Source organism: Uranotaenia lowii, chromosome 1, assembly GCF_029784155.1.
Source record: "Uranotaenia lowii strain MFRU-FL chromosome 1, ASM2978415v1, whole genome shotgun sequence".
NCBI classification, from domain to species: Eukaryota; Metazoa; Arthropoda; class Insecta; order Diptera; family Culicidae; genus Uranotaenia; species Uranotaenia lowii.
The window spans coordinates 145,816,288-145,826,523 of record NC_073691.1 but is presented as its reverse complement, the minus strand read 5'-3'; the positions used below and the strand labels follow the sequence as shown (position 1 = coordinate 145,826,523).

At 37.6% G+C, this 10,236-nt stretch overlaps 1 protein-coding gene across 1 annotated transcript in view; it reads left to right on the top strand.

The window, feature by feature from the left end:
* Positions 1-400: 400 nt before the first annotated feature.
* The window catches only part of LOC129740405 (protein phosphatase PP2A 55 kDa regulatory subunit), a 195,261-nt gene continuing 185,425 nt past the window's right edge, over positions 401-10,236 (top strand). Inside the window, exon 1 of the mRNA XM_055732059.1 lies at positions 401-639. The gene's annotated coding sequence lies outside the window, so the exon portion shown is untranslated. The remainder of the gene's footprint in view (positions 640-10,236) is intronic.

The following is a 10,236-nucleotide window of genomic DNA, read 5'->3' as shown; positions in this document are numbered from 1 at the left end:
TCCCATCTTGCCCCCTACGTAACCCATTTTCATCAGATTTTCTATCCAAAATCCACACAGCGTAACAAGTTGCTATACCCAACTCGACCCCCCCCCCCCTTAAACGCATTACTTATTAGTTGAATTAAATGATCCCTACTGTCTATGTTCTAATGAACTCAGTTTTCCAATGTTCTGAACGGATGATGCGTGAGTTCCAATTTGATTGTATGAAAATGCATCACGTTCTCCTCTGGAGAGTGTCTCTGATAGACTCACTCTTATAGGAGAAGGTGATTTTTTCTCGTGAGTGCAACCGTCCTAAAAGGTACTGCTCCGGGAAAAACAATCCGACCTTTGTGAGGGTGGCAGGCAAATGGGGTTTTCATCCTCAACTTTTCTCAGTTCCCGTTCGACGCACTCGGAGTTCGGTCTGTTTTCTTGCTGTGTTGATAACAAAATCGACGATGCTCTTGTTGTCGATTTTTGCGAAGTAAAGGGATGTAAATAGGCGCGAAATCAAATGACGTTATATGCGTTTCATATTTCTGTTTTCACACGTTAATCCGTTGTTCCTATAATCGATTCCGGTAAAGCGCGACGGCCTGCTCAAGGAAGCGTTCGGTATATTTTTGGGACCCACTCTAAAAGGGATCAAAGGTGTGTGTTCCGCCATTCATTGGGAGTGTCATTTGAACGGAAAGGGGCCAGAATATAAGGATAGGGGTCGTTGTTTCCCGCAATCACATTGTGTATATATTTGGAAGAATGTTATTTTTCGCACTCATGGGAGTGCTAAAAGTGTGCTCGGTTGAAGGCGAGAGACCCACATCTTGAGTTGTTTTGGATATTTATGTTGAGGTGGAGGCGCTGAGTGGGATGCTGTGCGGAATATAAAAATACCGAAAACATGAGGATGTTGATGATGACGATAATGTCTATCAGGCACGCTTCGTAGACCACCAGATGAGAGGTATACTTACTCATACAGTGAGGGGCAAAATAAAGTGTCCAAATTATTTTTTTTCAATTTCTTTTATTTTTCTGGTTAAAATTCAACGAAAACACATCGTAATCATTTTTAAAATATTGTTTATTATGTTCTTTTCAATTTTTGTGAATGTTGCGCTGAAAAAAAAAGAAAGTTTTTCTGATAGATAAAAAACAGTTAATATTCCAAAAAAAAACAGGGGCAAAATAAAGTGTCCAGATCAGTACAGCTTCAAATAAATCAAACTGAAGGCAAACAAGAACGATTTAATAATGGGTATGGCCTCCTTCAGCCTTCAACACCTCCTGCAAGCGCTTCGGCACACTTTCAACAAGGTTGTGCAAGTGTTGTGGGTCGAGTTCTTCCCACGCATGCTCCAGGGCATCAAAACAAGTACTTTTTGTTGTCACACCAGTCTTATCAATCAGAGCATCGAGGATGGCCCACAGATTTTCGATGGGGTTTAGATCAGGACTTTGTGGGGGCCATTCAAGGGGTTTGATGCGGCAGAAATGGAAAAATAACTTCGTCAGATTGACCGTATGCTACGGATCGTTATCCTGCTGTAAAACGAAGCGCTCTTCAAGGCCCGTGTGGATGAGGGATACCTCGAGGTTTTCCCGCAGGATATTGCAATATGACTCAGCTGTCATTATTCCGTCAATTTTTACCAAATTGACCACCCCACCCCAAGAAAAGCACCCCCACACCATCACGTTACTTCCTCCGTTGCTCCGTGCTCGATATCAATCGAAAACGCTTACTGAAGAAGAGAGTAAGTTGCTATCGAAATACCGGTATCTGAACTTTTCATTTACCGTGGTTGAATTAAAAGGAATCTTTCGATTGCTTTGAAAGATTGTTGTGGGTCGACGAATCCTAATTTGAGCTATTCAACCGGAAGAAGCGGGATCATATTTGGCGCAAGTCGGGTGAGGAGCTCCAAGACCGCTATATCCAAGGAACAGTCAAGCACGGAGAAGGTAACGTGATGGTGTGGGGGTGCTTTTCTTGGGGTGGGGTGGTCAATTTGGTAAAAATTGACGGAATAATGATAGCTGAGTCATATTGCAATATCCTGCGGGAAAACCTCGAGGTATCCCTCATCCACACGGGCCTTGAAGAGCGCTTCGTTTTACAGCAGGATAACGATCCGTAGCATACGGCCAATCTGACGAAGTTATTTTTCCATTTCTGCCGCATCAAACCCCTTGAATGGCCCCCACAAAGTCCTGATCTGAACCCCATCGAAAATCTGTGGGCCATCCTCGATGCTCTGATTGATAAGACTGGTGTGACAACAAAAAGTACTTGTTTTGATGCCCTGGAGCATGCGTGGGAAGAACTCGACCCACAACACTTGCACAACCTTGTTGAAAGTGTGCCGAAGCGCTTGCAGGAGGTGTTGAAGGCTGAAGGAGGCCATACCCATTATTAAATCGTTCTTGTTTGCCTTCAGTTTGATTTATTTGAAGCTGTACTGATCTGGACACTTTATTTTGCCCCTGTTTTTTTTTGGAATATTAACTGTTTTTTATTTATCAGAAAAACTTTCTTTTTTTTCAGCGCAACATTCACAAAAATTGAAAAGAACATAATAAACAATATTTTAAAAATGATTACGATGTGTTTTCGTTGAATTTTAACCAGAAAAATAAAAGAAATTGAAAAAAAATAATTTGGACACTTTATTTTGCCCCTCACTGTATGTATGTATGCATGTATATTTTTTCGAATGCCAGAGGAATCGAACTCCCTGAAACGCAACCCCACCACTTGTTTGCGCAATATCTTCCACGATACGGTAGGCAGTGATGTGATAATGAAACAAAACAGGCAAACAATTAGTGAACTAATGTGGAAATTACGATCCATGAATTGGAGGAGGGTCCATTTTCATCAACCGGTGTGGATGTTGGGGCTTGCATTGATGATGATGATGATGATGGTGCTGACGCGGTTGGGGATGGCTGCGATGCTTCATTACAGAAATTGAAGTTTGGGTGGTTGAGCCACTTGGGTGGATGTTGATGGAACAAAAATCATTCGGAAACACGAACCAATTTACGTAAATTCCAGTAAAAGTTATTCTTTATTTCGTATTAAAAAAAATCAATCGCTGGAGCTGAACGTCAATTGACTCCCATTGAATTCACATTCTTTGTTAAATTATATACTAACCTGTAATTAAGATTTCAGAAAGCTTATTTCTGAGCTGTTTATCCTCTTATCTCGGAATAAATAACTAATTATCTTCAATTGCGGATTGACAGTTTCCTATTAAAACAGAAAAACTAACACAGGTCGAGGAATTTCAATGTTTAAAAACTTTAAAAAAATCGGAATCCGAAAGATGGAGAAAGATTGAAAACTTCTTGATCAAACAACAAAACCTAATGCCAAATTCTCTTTCAGAATGTACTCTTTGCATGAAGATTTTGAGTACTGAGTTCTAAAGGATAATTGAATATCATGTCGAAGGATTTGTAGCCCTGGTCAAAATAACCCGATGTGGATCTAATACCACTGACCATACTGACTGGACTCTCGATTTCGTTAGTTGGATAATTTTTCCAACAGTACGCAATATCAATTCCAGAGTGCGCATCGATCGATTTGAAGAAATACTATCCCAGTTAGAAAGTGCCACCCAACTTTCGAACAAAAACAGGCAATTCCTACGATAAAATCGGACTGAACAGGTACTTTTTACTACAGGGCATTTGTATCGAAAAAATGGTAGGTTCGCCACCTATCGTCGGTATTGCGAACAGCGTTGCCAACCTTCCAGATTTTTCTGGAATCTTCCAGACTTTTTGGACTTTTGGCAGACTTTTTTTAAATTTCCAAACTTCCAGACTTTTGTCATTTCTACCAGACATTTCCAGACTTTTGAGTTTCGACATGAAAATTCAAAATTTTCGTTGCAAAATGCCACGAATATGATAGTAAAACAGGAAGTAACGCATAAAACGTAGTATCGCCGATATCAACATATTAATCTCAGGCATTGATAGTGTGTAGAATGTATGATTGTTATGAAGTAATAAGTGTTATTCCCTAGACTGCAATATTGCGATCTGGCGACCAAAAAAAAAAGATCATCACCTAGAATGTTCGCCATCCAGACTTTTCCAGAATTTTTTTTGAAAATCTTCCAGATATTTCTGAAAAACAGTTGGCATCCCTGATTGCGAACCTACCAAATTTGAGAAAAAATTAGCCAGAAAATGGTCGAATTTTTGTTCTAAGTGTCCTGTCAGTGTGATCAGTGCTAATACTGTGTGCATCAATGGTATATCCAATCAGTATTTTACCGTTTCCTTCTATTTACTGCAGCGCCTCTAGTTGTATCGCAAGAGACGAGAAAAAATTGTACAAACCCACGTTGAAACCTTAATATAACCAGAAGGAATGAGCACAAGCAACCGAAATTGACTGTGAATAAACCGTGCCCAAACATCACCAGGGCACTTTGACGGTGGATGGCCCTAAAGAAACAAAACGTGGGAGTCGCGCAGAAGTCATCAGGGCAGTTCGAAATAATCCTGGGGTCGCCGGATTAATCCACCAAACTATCAACAGCTACGTCTCATCGAAAGATATTGGGCAAGAGTCAAGCGTAAATTGAAGAAGTTTGGCAAGAAAAACTGTCCCGTACTTATGCATTTTCGGGTCAATCAGACTGGATATAAGGGCGCCTCAAAGCGCTCAAAGTTGTAATATCCAAACTTATATTTTGATGTCAAATGACTCGCATAAAACGTCAAAATATGGTTTAAACTCAAAAAATGAACTCTGGTGGATTTCAACGGATTGTTTGGAAATTAGCTTGTAAAATCATAACCCAAACTCGCTTAAAACTACATGTCAAGCATTTGTACGATTATAAGGCTTTTCAAATTAATTTTTCATCAGAGTAGGCCTAAAATAACTAAAAAAAACGTCGAAAATATAATGAAAAAATTAAGAATTAAAAAAACAAATATCACATTTTTTAATACAAACGAATCTAAAGACCAGAAAGACAAAAAAGACAACAAAACATCAAACAAAAAAGAAACAAAATCAACAAAAACTATGTACGCATAGAATAAAAAAATATGGAATACAATAACATATCGACACAGACACCAGAGATATATTCTAATAGATATTTTTACGACAAAAGTTCACTGAAGTTCCAGCATCCGACGCCACTTTGTATGCGGCGAACGGTTCGACTCTCAGATGAAGCAAAATCTGTGTGACCACAGTAAGCAGCAGCCCCTTCAATTCCGAAAGACGATGTTGGCTGGCTGACCAACCAAAAAAAAGGTTAAATATTTAATTTGCTTCTAATCGATAACCGAGTTCAGCATCTGCCCGAAACCGAACCACGGTCGGAAAGTTTGAGATGTGTTTCGTTCTAATGTAGCGAACAGTTCTATAAAATTGGTATAAGATTTGTATAAATATTTTGAATAAAATTGTAAATTTAGGTTTATTTGGTTATGGAACAAATTTTTAACCAGAAGCATTAAATTTAACATTCTCAACAGAGAAAATTTCTTCTATGGGTGATGATGAGGAATGTTTAAAAAAAAGTGGAAGGGTTTCGATTTAAATTTAAATTTAAAAAAAGTTTTTTTCTTAGACCTACTTCCGTCCAAAAGTACGTCCAACTTACAAATCTAAAAGGAACACAACTCAGTAATAGTCGAACATTATTCATATTAAATTTTATCCTATTGAAAATTGAGGTGCTTTCCAATGAACCAATAGAGAATTTTCTGGTTTCATAAGGCATGTAACGGACTTATTTTGGACCAGAGGACCAATTTTGGACCACCTTGTCTAGCTCTCTTATAAAATAAGAAAATCATGAAATTTTTTAGCAAATATTGTTGAAGCACGGGTACCTCATGTAATGCACTTTTTTTTCATTATTTTTTTATTAGGTATATATGTGGAACCAATTAATGGAAGCGTCGCTACTCTCTGGAGCCACTTTTTATTTATTTTTTTCAAAATAATTATTTCACGTTCATCTTTTTGATTGAATAAAAACCTTTGCACTAAATTGGGTATTATTCGTTGAAAATCTATTAAACCAACAATAGTTGTTGTGTTGGAAAAGGCAAAAATTAAACTATATAAGGGTATATACAGACGATAGTTTTGGCGAAAAATTGGCCTCAGCCATAACCTCAAATTTTGATTTTCTGGCGGCCTCACCAGTGATGCTAGGTGCGTTACTAAAATAAACATTTGCTTGTTTCAAACCAATTATAATATTTCTACGTCAACCTCAAACAACAAACCGCTAGATTTTGGAAAACCATTCAATTAGTATTGAAGGCGATTATATTAATAGCTTCCAATATTCCAATATTAATAGCTTCCAATATTATCCACTACAAATTCGCGAAAAGCAAAAGCACTTAGAGCTTCAAACGTTTACAAAACGTATTGCGACGAGATCCAGAGATATAATAAAAAAAACGTTATTTTTCCACCTGACGTTTACCGCTTTTTTCCTACACGCTCAAACTGGAAACCCAATCTGTGGGCTATAATCCCACGCAACATCCGATGTCTGTTTTGATAGATCCTGGAAACCTTTCTCTTTCAAACACTGCATCCAAGACCTTCCTCGTGTTTTCAAAAAACGTAGATTTCACAAGTTTTACTATTGCATACCGAGATCTTAAATCGATGATTACTAAAACGGATATTCCTCTTCGAATTCTATTTGTCACAAATACTACAACCTTCATAAGGAAAAAAATATACAAAATAATATCTGTTAAAGTTGTAAAAGTCAGCATTGCAGGAATCGGTTGGAAATTTCCCGAATTTAGTTACATTTTTAGGTATTTACCATATATCTGGAAGCAATTAATGGGAGCGTTGCTACTTTCTGGAGCCACTTTTTATTTATTTTATTTAAAATAATCATTTTACGTTCATTGTTTTGGTTGCATAAAAACCCTTGCACTCAATCGGGTATTATTCGTTGAAAATCTAAAACTAAAACGATATATTCAACCAACAATAGTTATTGTGTTGGAAAAGGCAAAAATTAAACTAGACAACCTTTACCTGATACAGAAAAATCGAATGAGCGTTTTCGTTTATTTTCCACTGGCACTGTGGCATTGGAAAACTTCACAAACACACAATGCATATAAACTATATCCATGGTCCAGAGTAACGATTTCTTTTGTTTACGAAGGAAAAGTTTGCAATTGAGTCAGTGGAAAATTAAACGGAAACGCTACTAGAATTTATGATCACTAGAGTTTATAGATCAGTCTGTGGATGAAATATCTCACTTGTTGCGGCACAAAAGGTCGCAGTTCGTTATCATTCCACGTTCATGAAGGTCGAGGCTTTTTGCGCATCCAGCACTTGAAGGAAGGTCGGAAAACGAGAAGTTACAATAGTGTACGTATTTTTCTGTGACCACAATCCAAGGAGTGTATTGGAAAAAATGCAACACTTTGTTTCGTGAATAACTTTTGAAAACATACATGTAAATTTATGAAACTTTCAACGATTACCTGATAACGTCATGTTTACATATGCAAATTTTTGTGATGCTCTGTCAAGTGGTTTTTGAGATATCGTCAAATGAGTTAATTTTTCTACTTTAATTTTTGGGCAACACTTGCGCCATCTATAATTCATACTATGACCCACATTTTATCAAATCAAAGCTATTTTTCATAACGTTTGCTGTTTCCTGAAGCTTGACCTTCAAAATAACTAAAAATTTAGGATTTGGTCGAAGTTATAACAAATTTAGCCGACTGTCCTCCTTCGGCACAAAACAACATGTTTGACTTTTTATCAATCCACCACCGTTTTTGGGTAATGGCACGATTCCAGATCCAACTTAAACAGAGTATAAACTTTGTGGGACCTATTGAAGTGCTTTGTAGAGAAAACGGTCGCATTTGGAGACAGTCTTCTTGTATTTTTAGCCATTCATCGTGTCAATCAATATGAAAGATCGTTAGCCTCCTCAAGTACTGGACATTAATTATTTTAATTTGATCTCCTTGTTTATCTCCGAAAAGACTTGTCAACGAAAAGCAGTGAAAATATTTTGCACACGATTTTACCACCGTATTTTGTTTATTTTACCGGTGGGCAGCTTTTTTACCTTATAGAAATGAAGTCAGGCCGATTTTTAAGTCAGCTAGATGAAGCAGTCAGAGAAATTTGACTTTTTTCACTTCCTCTATTCATATTTCGGAATTGAGCTTGTGAAAACGTATCACATTCATTAAGCCTAGTCCACACTAGGCAACATGAACTGCGATTTTTGTTATGAGACGAACTTTGTTGTCTGTTGTTGTTGTTGGAAACCTTAGACGGTCTCAGTGTCTCCCGAAGAAAATGGGAGACGCTGAGACCGTCTCTAGACGAACCGTCTCCTAGTGTGGACTAGGCTTTACACTTCATGGAATCAATAACCTTTACATTTACATAAATTTATGCTCACTATTGAGAACCCAACAATTTTCCATATGCACTTTGGTCGAATAGTTGTTTTTCAGCTGTTTTTGGGTCCCCCACTGGGACTTTTCTGGATTTTTCTTGATCCTGCCCAAAAAAAATTGTCAATGAACTTCAGCATTGGACACTATCTCAAAACCCACTCGACAAATTGTTATTCACAAAACAAAGTGTTGCACTTTGTTTCGAATACACTCCTCATTTCCTACCCTATCCTACTTGTCACCGAAAATGAGAATGTAATAAAATCAGACAAGATGAATTCCACCTGAGGGAAAAACTTATTCCTCATCCCCATTAAACTGAAGGTGCTATAATACATTACAGATCGGAAAAACTCAACAACTTGTATATCATTTGCTGCCAGAACTATCGCTTATATTTTTTATAACATTATGTCACGAGTCACGACTGTGTATTTCTATGTTGATTCTTGTCATTTTTTGTAATGTTTTGTCCTGAATGTTTTGTCACTTTTTGTAAGTTTTGTCAGTGTTGTTTTTTTTTGGTCATTTTTTTTATTTTTGTAAATTTCGCTCCAATTTTTTTTATTTTTGTGGAATTTCTGTCATTCTTTCATTTTTATCATTTTAATAATTTTGTCAGTTTTGTCATTTTTGTTATTAAAGGGTGATACGGTCAAAATTTGGTCAAGAGAAAAAGCGTGTAAATCGGTGATATTAAATTTCTTTTTCAAGTTTAATTAGTATAAAATTCAGGAAAATATTCAGTTCGGCTTCCGCTTTTCAAAATCCGAATTGCCGAGCCTTACGCTTAACCCCTGCCATCAGATTTTTGTACAGCCACTTGTACAGCTGCTTGTAGTCGGCTTTGACGTAGGTTTCATCGTCCATTACCACGCAGTCAAACTTCGTCAGCATCGTCGTGTACAGCCTCCGGGATCGCGCTTTGGCCTTCGTATTTTTTTTTCATCGCGATTTGGAGTCACTACCTTCTTGTAAGCCGATAGTCCGGCTCGTTTTTTGGCTTGATGCACGGTTGTAGACGATACACCCAGCTTATTTGCGGCATCTCGGAGACAGAGATTAGGGTTTCGCTTGAAACTACCGGCAACTCTCTTTGTCGTCTCAGCGGCTTCCGGTTTTCGATTTCCAACCGATCCAGACTTCCTGGCTGTCGACAAACGTTCCCCAAACACCTTAATTACATTTGTAACGGTTGATTTGGCAACTTTTAGCGATTTTGCCAGCTTTGCGTGCGAGTAGCACGGGTTTTCACGATGCGCGAGCAAAATTTTGATACGCTGCACTTCTTTCTTGGACGACATTTTGACAAATATGATCAAAAAATATTATCAGAGTAAAAAGTTATGGAAGTTCGAAGTTGAAGTGACAGTGCGTGTGCTTCCAATTTTTATACAATTATGAACGGTGCTGGATATGTCTGTTTTAATTTGTTAGTTTCATTCATGAATTTCTTTTAAATTTATTACCTTATATCCTTCTGTATATTTTGAACAAATATTTTAGGATCAGCTGGGCTTGTGATATATTATCGCGCCAGCACTAAATTTTACTCCAGAAGTCCGAACTTCCGACTTCAGATATACTACCGACAAAAAAGTGAAGTACTAGATTGTCGGAAGTGCATACTCTGCTGTCAGTTCACCAGCGACGTTTCTATAAATTCAAATGCACAATAGCTCAGTTGACAAGTCAGTTGCCTCCTGAGCCGATTTTGGCGAGTTCGAGCCCAAGAGTAAACATCGAATACAGTTGTACCGGATTAGTTTTTCAATG